At 32.9% G+C, this 13,627-nt stretch overlaps 1 pseudogene; it reads right to left on the bottom strand.

The window, feature by feature from the left end:
* Positions 1–9,003: 9,003 nt before the first annotated feature.
* LOC130934507 (uncharacterized) lies at positions 9,004–9,590 on the bottom strand (annotated as a pseudogene).
* Positions 9,591–13,627: the final 4,037 nt, after the last annotated feature.

The raw sequence follows: 13,627 nt of genomic DNA on the forward strand, positions 1-13,627 counted from the left end.
CTATTAGAATTTATTATTTTTGGCCATCACTTTTAGCCATCAATCCAATTCCTTTAGTTTAATAATCCAACAACATACTTTATTCCATATTTTTAAATATTAATGGCCAATTGATGGTTAAAAACAATAAATTCTGATAATCTTTTAGCATTCTTTTTAATTTTTTTGTTATCCATCTTCTTCACAATAGCCAAGTGGGTCTTAACTCACTCAAACATGAATTGTGACAAAATTTGAATGTATGGTGCTCTCTACAAGTAAATCATACTAAGGTGATAAGGGATTGTCCCTAAATGTAAATCACAATAATTCGATGTTATTTACACTTTAACCAAAATTCAATGTCCTCCAACAATTTTTGTGAAAATGCGTATGAAAGTTAATTTTGTCATAAATCTACAAAATTAGCTAAAGCAATGATATAGGTAGAAGAGACAAAATGGTTAGAAGAGGGGCCACAATGAAAAAAATACAAATATGAAGAATCTAACTAATTAGTGGAGAAGAATAACAAATAATGAGGAAGGGGCAAAGAGCAAGGTATCATGCAATGTGAGTATTCTTCTTAATGTTATCTTTTTTCATTCGTCTCTATATGTTCTCTATCTGTGACTGAACTAGTACCTGATTGTGCAGGTGATTGAAGACCTTTAGTCATCATACTTTTTTTTTTCTTTTTTTACTTGATATGCGCCCATTCTTTCATTGAACCAGAGAATTGATTACTATTTTTACTTACATATAATTTTTTCATTTTCATTTTATTCCCCAATCAACAGTAACCTCTATCAATTGGTGCTTTCATTGAGAGTTTGATGCTATGAACATGAGAATGCAATCGATGCAGGTGGCTATTAACTGTTTAGCCGAGCAATTTGATAGTAACCAGGAGCAACTCGCCGCCATTACACACTCATTGGCGTCGATCCAAGTCCAACCTGTGCAACAGCTTGAGGATTCTCCATGGCTGCAGCCACATCAGTTAGTCTTCATTCTGCCACATCACATGAAGGTCGATTTTGCTTGTGTTTAAGCACCGAAGATGTTCTCCAATGAATTTTTCGGGCGGAGAGGTTCTTCTAGATCTATGACATTCTAGAGGAACAAAAGCCGGATTTGGTGGCTGTCAGCTTAGGGGGGAAGCTTTGGCTTGGTTTTAAATTTGGGAACAACTCGATCAAGTAACCGATTGACTCACTCTTTCCACTGCAATTCAAATTCAGTTTAGACCTTCACAATTTGAGAATCCTAGGGAAGAATTGATGAAATTGAAGCAGTCTTCTTCTATAAAAAAATGACTTTGATTGTTTCAATGATTTGGCTGGTAGAGTTTATGATATGGATGACATATGGCTGTTAGATTGTTTTAGTGACGGATTGATTCTGGATCTCAAGAGGGAATTCAAGTCCTGATGTCTCGCGTCCTTAATGCAGGCAGTATCCCTGGCAAAATTATTTGAAGAAAAGTTTATTCCTAGTTTTCATAGATGCCGAAACCCAAATGTCCCGCATTTACCCCACAAAACAAAGCTAACACCACACAACTTGCTAAACTCAATTTCCTCCCAACATATACTCAATCCACCACCCAAACTTCAACTCCACCTCTATTACCCACATCAAATAAGACTGGAAACTCTCTCCATTGAGATACAAGTTCAACGAGTAAATGGTCTCTGTTTTATTTGTGATAAACAATATTCACCTGTGCATTGATGTCCAGCCAAACATTACTTCTTTATACAATCCTTGGAGGAAGTTTCGAGTGAGGAGGTGGTCGAAAAAGAGAAGCCGAGCTCAAACAACATCTTATGCCTGCAGTAGATAGTGCTGAACACTTCCACCTATCCTATTATGTCCTTGCAGGCATTCCGAGGAAGTGTTCATTCTGTTTCAAGGGGACAGTGAATGATAGAGAACTCTAGATACTTATGGGTGGTGGGAGCTCAGACAGTTTCATGCATCCGGTTTGACCCAGCACTTAGAAATGGCAGTGCACGAAGCATCACAGTTCAAAGTCTAAGTAGGGAGTGGACAGCTGCTTCAATGTGAAGTCGAAGTCAGAAATGTTCTTGTTACGATCCAAGACCACACCCTTTTCAATAGTGTCTTTGTCTTACCAATTGCAATTAAAGAATTAGTTCTTTATGATATATGGTTAGAAACACTTGACAATCACTTGGGTTAACTACAAGCAGAAGTTCATTACATTCTTGGATGCTGACAAACTAGTGGCCTCACAATGGGAGACAAGTCACGCTCCAAAATAGGCTAAACCTCATCAATTAAAAAGGTTGCAACACACATATACACACGAAATTGTTGCCATTTATACATTTCAATTACAATCTTTAGAGAATGATTTACATTTGCCTTTGGATTTATTGTCTGATATGAATTTGGAATTGGCCTAATTGTTACACACCTACAACGTGGTGTTCTAAATTCCGAGGGGTTTGCCTTTATCGCAAGCTCAAAACCATGCTATTCCCTTGGTGCCTAACTCAGCACCAGTCAAGATGAAATTGTACCAATATTTGCACAGCTAGATTCAGAAATTGAGTGAATTATGAATCAAATATTAACACAAGGCATTATACGTTCGAACACTAGCCCGTTTTCTTTTCCGGTGCTAGTGGTGAAGAAAAATGATAGCTCTTGACGGCTTTATATGGACTACCAGGCTTTGAATGCCGTCACGGTCAAAGACTCTTTTTCAATTCCTACAGTGGATGAGTTATTAGATGAACTGTTTGGCATGTGATACTTTTCTAAGTTGGACTTAAGGTTCGGTTATCACTAGATTTGCATGAAACTTGAAGATTACTTCAAGATGATGTTTCACACACATCAAGATTTATACAAATGGTTGGTGATGCCATTCGGGTTGGCGAATGCCCTCGCTAGCTTTTAGGGTTTGATGAACTCAATTTTTGCAAAAGTATTAAGAAAGTTTGTTTTACTAATCTTTGATGATATCCTGATTTATAGTCCTGATTGGCATTCTTACTTAACTCGTTTGATGCAGGTGCTAAATATTTTGAGGGACAATGTATGATATGCTAAATTATCAAAGTGCTCTTTTGGATAAATAAGAGTTGATTACTTAGGCCATATGGTATCTAGAAAGGGAGTTAGAGTGGATGACTCCAAGATTCAAACTATTAAATAGTGGCCTATTCCTACTTCCCTCAAGCAACTCCGAGCATTTTTGAGGATGGCTAGCTATTACCGAAATTTTATCAAGCATTTCGCATTATTTGCTGCACTCTTGATCGACCTCCTTAAAAAGGACAATTTTGTTTGGTCAGAGAAAATCATGACAACTTTTAGTCAACTTAAAATCGCCTTGTCACATGCTCCTATTTTAGATTTGTTGGACTTCTTTAAACCTTTTATCTTAGGAACAGATGCGTCAGGAACGGGAATTGGTGCCATCCTTAGCCACTAGGGTTACCATATCGCCTACTTTTCTAAGAAGCTTTCCAGCATAACTCAGAAACAATCGGAGATGCAAGCCAGTATCGCTACTATCACTAAATTTGCCACTATTTACTCAGCTACAAATTTGTTATCCAAATTGACCATAAGAGCCTCAGGAAAAAGGTTAGACGATTCAAACCCCGACACAGCAGACGTAGTTAAAAAATCTGTTGGGCTATGACTTCTCTATTGAATACAAGAGAGGTTACAATAATAAAGTTGCTGATGGGTTATCACGGGCCTTCATGGGACTCACTTCGATGACAAGTAGCCTGCTACCATTACTTCAACAGGAGCTTCAAACATTTTAGGTTGAAACTGAGTTTTCAAAAGCTGAACAGAATTCAGGTAGACTCCAAAGGTGCCATTACTTATGGTATTGGGATGATAGGCTTGTTATACCAGTTGCTTCACCTTTGATTCCTTGCTTGCTTCATGAGAATCATGATTCCACTATTGGAGTACATAAAGATTAACAGAAGATACTTGGTCACTTGACTATCTAATTTTTTTGGAAGCATATAACTAAACACATTAAAGAATATGTCAATACTTGCTCTATTTGTCACCAGGCAAAGTATAGTACTCAAACCTCAACTAGACTATTGGAGGTATTTTCATTCCCAACCCATATTTGGCATGATATATCAATGAATTTCATCACCAGTCTCCCTTTATTTCATGTTTGCTCCGTTATCTTGGTGATTGTTGATCGGTTGTCTAAATTTGTGCACTTTACTCTGCTTCTTTTGGATTTTATGACTCCAAAAGTGGATGAAACTTTTGTGCAAGAGGCAATGAGCATTCACGATTTCTCTCATTCCATTATTTTAGATCAAGAGAAAATTTTTACGAGCAAATACTAGGAACAGTGTTGTGGAAGTCAGGGAATTATGCTGGCTAAGAGTTTTGCATACCATCCAGAGTTTGACGAACAAACAGAGGTCCTTAATCACTACTTGAAAATGTACTTCCGCTCTTACATGTAAGAGAACCCAAAAGACTTGTTTAAGTTGCTATTGTGGGCCGCATATAGTTACAACACCTCATACATTCCACTATTAGCATGTTCCCATTTAAGGCTATCGGTTGAGACCATTCAACCTTCTCAAGTATGAACTCATGTCTGCTGACACACTAGTGCTACAGGAATAGCTACCTCAGCGCTGGAATCTCTCAAAAAGAATTTACAAAAGGCACAGAATGAAAATCCAAGGGGATCAAAAGCGAAGGGAGTTCGAGTTCAATGTGGGTAATTTTGTGTATGTTAAGATAAAGCCATACCGTTAGAACTCTGTGAGCTTGCGAAAGAATAAAAAATTATCTATGAGGTATTTCGAACCGTTTAAAATCATGTCACGCGTTGAAAATATGGCTTAAAAATTGGAATTGCCTACCATAACCAAGATCTACACTGTTTTCCACATTTCTTTACCCAAGAAATGGACTGACAATCCAAATCCTCCTACCATTTTCACTCTACTTTTACTAGATGACCAATTGTACAAACTCTAACCCCATTTGATACTGGGGCACCGAATAGTCAAGAGACGTGAAAAACGGCAAGAGGAAGTCCTTATACAATAGCAATCTATGATAGATGAAGAAGTTACCTGGGAACCATATGAAGCTTTCAAATTGCAATACCCTTTCTTTGACCATGAGAACAAGGTTATTTTTTACGGAGAGAGTAATGATACATACAGGTAGAAGAGGCAAAATGGTTAGAAGATGGACTACAGTGAAGAAAGACACACAAACACAAGGGGCCTAACTAATTAGTGGACAAGAGTAACAAATAGTGAGAAAGGGATAGGGAACAAAGTATTGTCCAATGTGAGTATTCTTTTCTATGTTATCTTCTTCCATTCTTCTATGTGTACTCTCTATTTGTGCTCTCTATCTGTATTGATAAATGGTCAAAGGGTATTTTTGTCATTTTAGAGTTAAGGGACAGAATGGTAATCTCGTCACATTCAAAGATCTGAATACTAAAAGAATTATACCATGCCGGTCTTGGACATCAAGGAGACCAAGAGTTCATCTCAAAAACAGTGGTGCTGAAATGACGACAACTTATAAAGCCCACTGGGCTATGTCAGTACAGCAGGAGGCCCAACAGTATTTTTCAAGTCCAGTAAAAAACACAAATTAGCAATTAATTTTTGAAATTATTAGGCCTTTATTTTTGTTTATTTTGCTGTTAAAGTTTGTTGAAAGATTTGATTTGCTTCTAATTTACTTATAGTAATTTTAGGAATTTTAAATTTAAATCAAATCTGATCTAATCTGATAAGATCAAATCTAATTTAAAGTTGTTATCATATATATCTTTAGGATTTTAAATTTAAATTAAATTTGATCTAATCCAATAAGATCAAATCTGGTTTAAATTAGTAATCTTATCTTTAAGAAATTTAAATTAAGTTATCTTATCTTATCTTTTAGTTAGTTTGTTAGGGGGCCTATTTAAACACCTTTGGTGAGATAATTTACACAATTTTTAATGAATAAATTTTCTTAGTACTTTATGCACATTTTTTTAGTGTGATTAAGAGAGGTGAGTGATTTGCTTCGCTTGTTGCATGAAGAAGATTGAAGGATCCAACACTATGGTGATTCTGCGTGGTGGTTTCTTCAACTTCATCTCTCTGATCTAGGTTGTCAAGGACAAATTCTTTGAAGGTCTAGTAGAAAATTCCTTCCGATGCCCTAGGTTGCTAAGAACAGGTTTTTTAGAGGTCTAGTAGAAAAACCTTATCTATCTTTTATGTTTTCGCTGTGTCTTTTCTGTTGCGTCTTTTTTCCATCTTTTTCTTATTCCTTTAATCTTCATTCTAATTTCTACAAATTTACTTCAAAGTTAAAAAAATAGCAAAAATTTCTTCTTTAAATTTTGTTACTGCAATTTCTATATATTAACATCAGCATCTGAAAAAAAAAGTCCAAAAAAATAGTAAGAAAAAAGCAAAAATTCAATTTGTTTCAGCTTTATTTTAGCTTTTTAAATTTCTTTTGGGTTCCAATTAGATTCAAATTTTCTAGTTTCTGTCATATTAGTATTACTTATTGTTTTTCTTCCTTTGTTACATACATTGGTTGTCTTCTTGTCAAGTTGAACGTCTCTATCATTCAGATTATCTTAGTTTGGTGTCTCAATTCCTCATTTTCTGAAGTGCAACTTTTTAAAGCAATCCAAGAATGAAAAAAAGGCAAGAGTGGTGAGCTCAATAGAGGATAAAAACCATATATTAAGTGTAAACATGAGTGTTCTATTCCGAATGATACACGTGAGAAGAGTGTTGTGAGTTTTTTTTTTTCACAAGTTCTTCAGTGATGGCTAACAATGAAGGGAACCCCGATCCACAATTGAATTCCCGCATCGACGCATTAACTGGCGCCATTGCAAGGATTGAACAACGTCTTAATGACTTGGATTCCTGAATTAATTCTTTTTGAAGAGCGGTCCCGAGAATCTGTTCATATTCATTCTGCGGAGTCTACGAAAGAGGCTTCCTCTAGATCCCAAAATCATAGATAACGGGAAGATATTGATAGTAACATTAATACTATCAAAATGAGCATCCCAGAATTTAAAGGTAGAAGTGACCCTGAGGCTTAGTTGGAATGGGAACGGAAAGTAGAGTTCATATTTCAGTGTCATAACTACTCTGTGAAAAAGGTCAGACTAGTAGCTATAGAATTCTCAAATTATACCCTTGTCTGATGGGTTGAGTTAGACAAAAATAGAAGATGGATTGGAAAATCACCAATTCAATTTTGGGCGAAGATGAAGAAAATCATGAGGAATCAGTTTGTGCCATCATCATACCACAATGACCTTCTTGCACAAGTTCGTAAGCTGAAAAAAGGTTTCAAATCTATAAAGAAGTACCACAAAAAGTTGATGTATTTGATGACCAAGGCTAATATTGCACAGTATCCTGATGTTCTTATGAGACACTTTCTTATTGGACTTAATAAAGATATTGCAGATAATGTCAAATTTTACCATTGCACAACCATGGAGGATTTAGTCACTGTTGCCAATGAGTTAAAGCAGATGAAGAAGAATATTATGGATCGACATAAGAAGAAGAGTTCTTCTAAGCCTATCTCTCATTCTTCTTCCAATCTAGTGACGGAAGAATTTGTTGAATATATTGTAGAGTTGGAACATAAATCAGATTTGATCTTATTAGATTAGATCATATTTGATTTAAATTTAAAATTCTAAAGATATATATGATAACTAATTTAAATCAGATTTGATTTAAATTTAAAATCCTTAAAATTACTACTAAGCAAATCAGAAATAAATCAAATCTTCCAAAAAATTCTAACAACAAAATAAATTAAAATCAAATATGCCAATTTGTGTCTTCTACTAGACTTGAAAAACACTATTAAGCCTCCTGCTGTCCTGACATAGCCTAATAGACCTTATGAGTTGCCGTCATTTTAGCACCACTATTTTTTAGACGAACTCTTGGTCTTCTTGATGTATTTCCAAGACCGGCATAGTATAATTTTTCTGGTATTTAGATCTTTGAATGTGACAAGATTACCATTCTACCCCTTAACTCTAAGATAACAAAAATGCTCTCCTGACCACGTATCATGTACTTTCTATTTGTAATTGAACCAACACTACTGGATTATGTAGGTGATTGAAGACTCTTGACACTGGTACTTTCTTTTTCTTGTTATACTTGATATATGTCCACTCTTTCATTTGAACTTAAAAATTGACTATTATTTTTACTACATATACTTTTTTCTATTTTTGATTTATTTTCCAATTCAGTTGTATCTATCATGAAAATACAATATCCAATAAATAATTTATATAAATAAAAAATAGGATATATATGTTTTCATTTTCAATAAGGATAATCTGGTATATTTATATTTTTTTATCTTAATTATGTAAAGAAAAATTTAAAAATCACAACAACATCATGTGTTTAATTGATGAATATGAACTTACAATCAATCTGTTAGATAATTAACAAAGATCTAACCAACAATAAATTACAAGTATTTTTAAACTGTACCCCATACTAATTAATTAGGGTTAAGTATGATTTTGGTCTCTAACGTAGAGGTCGAAAATTTATTTTGTCCTCGGCCTTTTTTTCGTTACAAAATGGTCTCGAAAGTTTAACTTAGTTTTGAAACCATCCTTCGAACCAAAATGTCCCTTTCTCTTTTTTCCAAAATCAAGCACAAACAGAAGCACAAGCAGAAGCAGAACCAACAGAAGCAACAACAACAATGGATCAACAATGTAATCAAGCAGGAACATGAGCAGAAACAGAAGCAGCAGCAGAACAATAACATAAACAATGAATCAACAATGTAATCAAGCAAAAGCAGGAGCAGAACAACAATAATAATGAAACAATGTAATTAATCAGAAGCAGAAGCAACCAAAAGCAACAATAATTAGAAATCAACAACATAATAGAAGCAGAAGCAGAAGCCGACGAGCCACCCGAAACCGTCATCACAGCCATCCTATTTTCTTGCCTTGAACCAAAATCCACTGCCATCGAGCACCTCCGCCGAGTCCACAGGAGCAGCGGCGAGATCTAGCGACCGGACGAGATCTCTTTCCACGAGATCTCCTTCCACGCCTCGAATCCTAATGAGCGAGTTCGTCATGACGGATCTACGTGCATTGAGACGGTTCAGCGAGTACAGTGCCGCTGCGATATGCGATGAGGCGGAGAATTCTTTGTGGAGGCTACACCGGAAAGAACCAGGGTGCGTAGGGAGAACACATGCAGGTCCGATTCTGCTGGCCCTGCCCCTTCACGGTCATCAGAGCATCGATTCGAGGCACCACCGAGATGGAACGGTTCGAAGAAATCGAACGGTCATGGAAAAACCAAACAGACGAGGTCAACGCAGAGGAGGGACCGCATAAGGTGGCACGTGTGAAAGAAGGTGGTAATGGGGCGAGAGGTGAAAGTGGAACTGGAGGAAACGAAACCAGAGAAAGAATAAGAAGGTGATGGAGGGTGGAAATTGTTGCAAAATTTAGGAGATGGTGAGAGAGATCGGACCAATGGTGCTCTTGATTTTCTAGAAGTTATCGCCATTTTTTTCTGCAGAAGAAGCAGCTAGCTAGAACGAGAGAGAAACAAGGAGAGAGAAGTGAGAAAAGGTTTTTTTGTTTCTTAATTAGGGGTATTTTTGGAATAAAAATTAAAATTTTGATAAAAATGACGATTTTAAAACAAATTGAAACTTTCAAGACCATTTTATAGTGAAAAAAGACCGAAGACAAAATGAATTTTCGACCTTTATATTAGAAACTAAAATCATACTTAACCCAATTAATTATTATTAATTAGTGATTATTAATTACAATTATTTATAGTTTGTTGGTTAAAAATTATTTATCTATACTTTTTCTCTAATTAAATTTTCGTAATCAACGAACAATATCAACCAGTATCATTTGCTTCTCAACAAATTGCTTGTCATGCTCAATATAATTCATTTCACGTGTAGATATATAGATAGATTATTCGGCAACCAGATTCGGATTAATGATCCTTCAAGAAAGAGAATATGTTTATTTGAGAGAAAATTTATAGTGACAAATGCCCAACACATATATAAATGATATTTTCTGTAATCAACTTGGCCATTATGCTTTAACTGAATTTTGATATGTGTTTGTCCATTCAAGAAAGAAAGAGCAACCTATTATGCTATATCTGATCTATATATATTATTTTGCTTCTAATAATTAAAGAAAATCCATATTAAGCACCGACGAATTATATACCAAATAACCAGTTTCAACCAAAAAATTATTTGAGAAATTAAAACCTAAAATTTTGAGGTCTATTTGGATGGCTTGATCAAACTAGATTTAATAGGATAAAATCTATTTATATGAGATTTGATAAAATTTTAACCATGTGGAGCTTTTGACATATCATTATACAAAATATTGTATTATACAAGAAGCATATAATTAAATTATAATAAATAAATATAAATAAAAGTTAGTTTTAAATTTATTAAATATAAGATATTTTTACCTTATCTTATATAATTTCATGTAAAGTTTATATTAAATGTATGATATTAGTTATTTACTTATATAGTTTTAATTTGGATTTTTTTTAATAAATTCAATATTTACTCATATATAGACTTTTTTAAAATTATTTATATTTTTCTACATTTTATTATTTATCTCATTTATAGTAAGATTGAAACAGGTATATATACACATTTCTTTTACATATAAACGAGATAAATAAAAAAATGTGTTATTTTCTCGTGTATGTTGTATATATTTCATTTTCAGTAACAACAAGATCAGATATTTGTATAGTATCTCAGTTACTATATAAACAAAATTGTAATGATTAAAATTTTATATCAATATATAAGTAGATCAATTATACAATTATACTACACCATCACCAATTTTTCTCCTTGTTTTCCTCTTCTTCGTACAAATCACCATTAGAGATGGTGTATATCTAAATGCCATAAGGATGATGAAGTCGGGTCTTTTTTGTTTTTACTTGGATTGATGATGAAACTAGTGGACAAAGAAAGAGTGTACAAGAAAAAGGATGTGGTAGGAACATACGAAAAAGATAAGATTTTAGAATTTCGAAAAGAAATTATATAAAAAAAAAATTTTTGAAAAAATTTTATTCTCTTTTTTTAAGAGATTTTAAAATGATATTTTTTATTTATAAAATATATATTTTTTTATATAACTTTTAAAAAAAAAGTTTTTTTAATTTATTTTTAATTTTTTATGTTAATTAATATTAACTTTATCCATTTTTTAAAAAAAATAAATTTTTTTTTTACAAAAATACTTTTTAACAAAAATTTTATTTTTTTGTCATTAAATTTTATTTATCAAAATACTTTTTAATAAATTATTTTTTATTAATTAAATTGTACTTTTATCAAAATATTTTTTAAATTTTTTTAATTATTAAATTATGATTTTACCAAAATTTTTGTTAACAAATATTTTTATATTTTATTATTAATTTTTTTATATCAATATATATTAATTGTTATACTGATTAACAGTAGTAAGTTTTTTTTAGGGATAAGTATTTGTTTTGGTCCTAAGGTTTAGGGTCAAAATCAAATTTGTCCCCGACGTTATTTTGGATTTAAAATCGTCTCAAACGTTTTATTTGTATTAAAATCGTCCTTTTAATTTTTTTATGGATAAAAATATCCTCTACCACCACCACCTAGCTTTACCACCACCACCACTTCCCTTACTCCCATCAAATACTAATAATCAGATTCAAAAACACAATATTCAACACCAACAATAACACATTATTCAAATTCAGAAACAACAACGTCAAATTCAACAACAAAACCAACACATAACAACAATAAAATCAGAAAATAACAAATCAAAATCAGAATAAAAAATAGAAGTAGAAGCAAACGCACTAGAAGGCTAGAAGCCGAATCGGAAGTAGAAGCCAAAGAAGCAGAAGCAAACGCAGAAATAGAAGCAGAATCAAAAGAAACAAAAGCAGAAGCCGAATCGAAAGCTGAAGTTGAAGTAGAAGCCGAAGCAGAAGTAGCAGACAAAGCAGAAGCAGTGAGGTGCAGCGGCGACGAGGACAGTAACAGTGGCGGCAGTGGCGAAACGTGACGGCAAGTTCTCTACCTGGCAGTAGGGGTGGAAACAGGCCAGGCCAGGCCAGGCCACGCTTTGCTCTTAACAGGCCTGGTCTGTCATACAATTGATTGGCCTGAGCCTGGCCTGTTGCCTGTTATAGGCTCTTTATAAAGTACTAGGCCTGGCCTGAAGCCTGTTAAAAGGCCTGATAATTTTTTTTTACAAAAATAAAAATATTATTTAAAAAAATTATTTTTTAATAAAAATAGTTATATGTAATATGTTATATATTTAATATTTATAAAAAATTTTAAACTTTTAACATATTTAAAATATACAAAATATTTATAATAAAATATAATAAATTTAAAATATCTCATAATTTTATTAACAATAAATAATTATTTATATATTTAATTATATTTTAATAGGCCCAGGCAGGCCTGACTGGCCTATAAGGCTAATTAGTAAGCCTGGGCCTGGCCTATTAATGTAATAAGGCTTTTAAAAGAGCTTGAGCCTGTACCTATTTTATAACAGGCCAGGCCAGGCCAGGCCAAACACAGGCCAGGCTGCAGGCCCCTGGCAGGCCGCCTGGCCTTTTTCCACCCCTACCTGGCAGTGGCAATAGTCGGTACCGTCCTCCCTTCTCCCGTCTCCCCTCTTTCTTTGTCCCTTCCTTTCTCTCTCTCTCTCTCCCCTCATCTGCGTTCTTTCTTTTTTTTATTTTATAATTTTTTTATTAGAGGATATTTTGTAATAAAATTAAAAAATTTATTGAAAATGGCGATTTTAATACAAAATAAAACGTTGTGGACAATTTTAAATTCAAAATAACGTTGGGGACGAATTTAATTTTAACTTTAAATCTTAGGGACCTAAATAATACTTATCCCATTTTTTTATTTAATGTTAAAATAATATATATTGATATCGAAAAATAAATTAATAATAAAATGTAATAATAATTGTTAACGAAAATTTTGTAAAATCACAATTTAATAATTAAAAAACTTTTGACGGGTATCTTAGAAAGAATAATTTAATTATTAAATTCTTTTTAAAAAACATTTTGGTAAAAATACAATTTAATCAATAAAAAATAATTTATTAAAGAGTATTTTAGTAAGTAAAATTCAATAACAAAAAAATAAAATTTTTGTTAAAGGATATTTTTGTAAAAATAAATTTTTTTTGAAAAATAGATAAAGTTAACATTAGTTAACACAAAAAATTTAAAATGAATTAAAGATAATATTTTTTAAAAATTACAAAAGAGGAGAATGTATATTTTATAAATAGAGGAGAGGAGATTAATCAGAGTATTATTTTAATATCTTTCAGGGTGAAGAAAGAGGATTTTTTTTTCATTGCTATTTGAACACACAAAAACGCATCACAACATTATTATTATTATTATTATTATTATTATTATTATTATTATTATTATTATTATTATCATCATCAACTGTCTCTATCTCGTTTCGAATCACTGTCTCTACA

Source organism: Arachis stenosperma, chromosome 6, assembly GCF_014773155.1.
Source record: "Arachis stenosperma cultivar V10309 chromosome 6, arast.V10309.gnm1.PFL2, whole genome shotgun sequence".
Classification (NCBI taxonomy): Eukaryota; Viridiplantae; Streptophyta; class Magnoliopsida; order Fabales; family Fabaceae; genus Arachis; species Arachis stenosperma.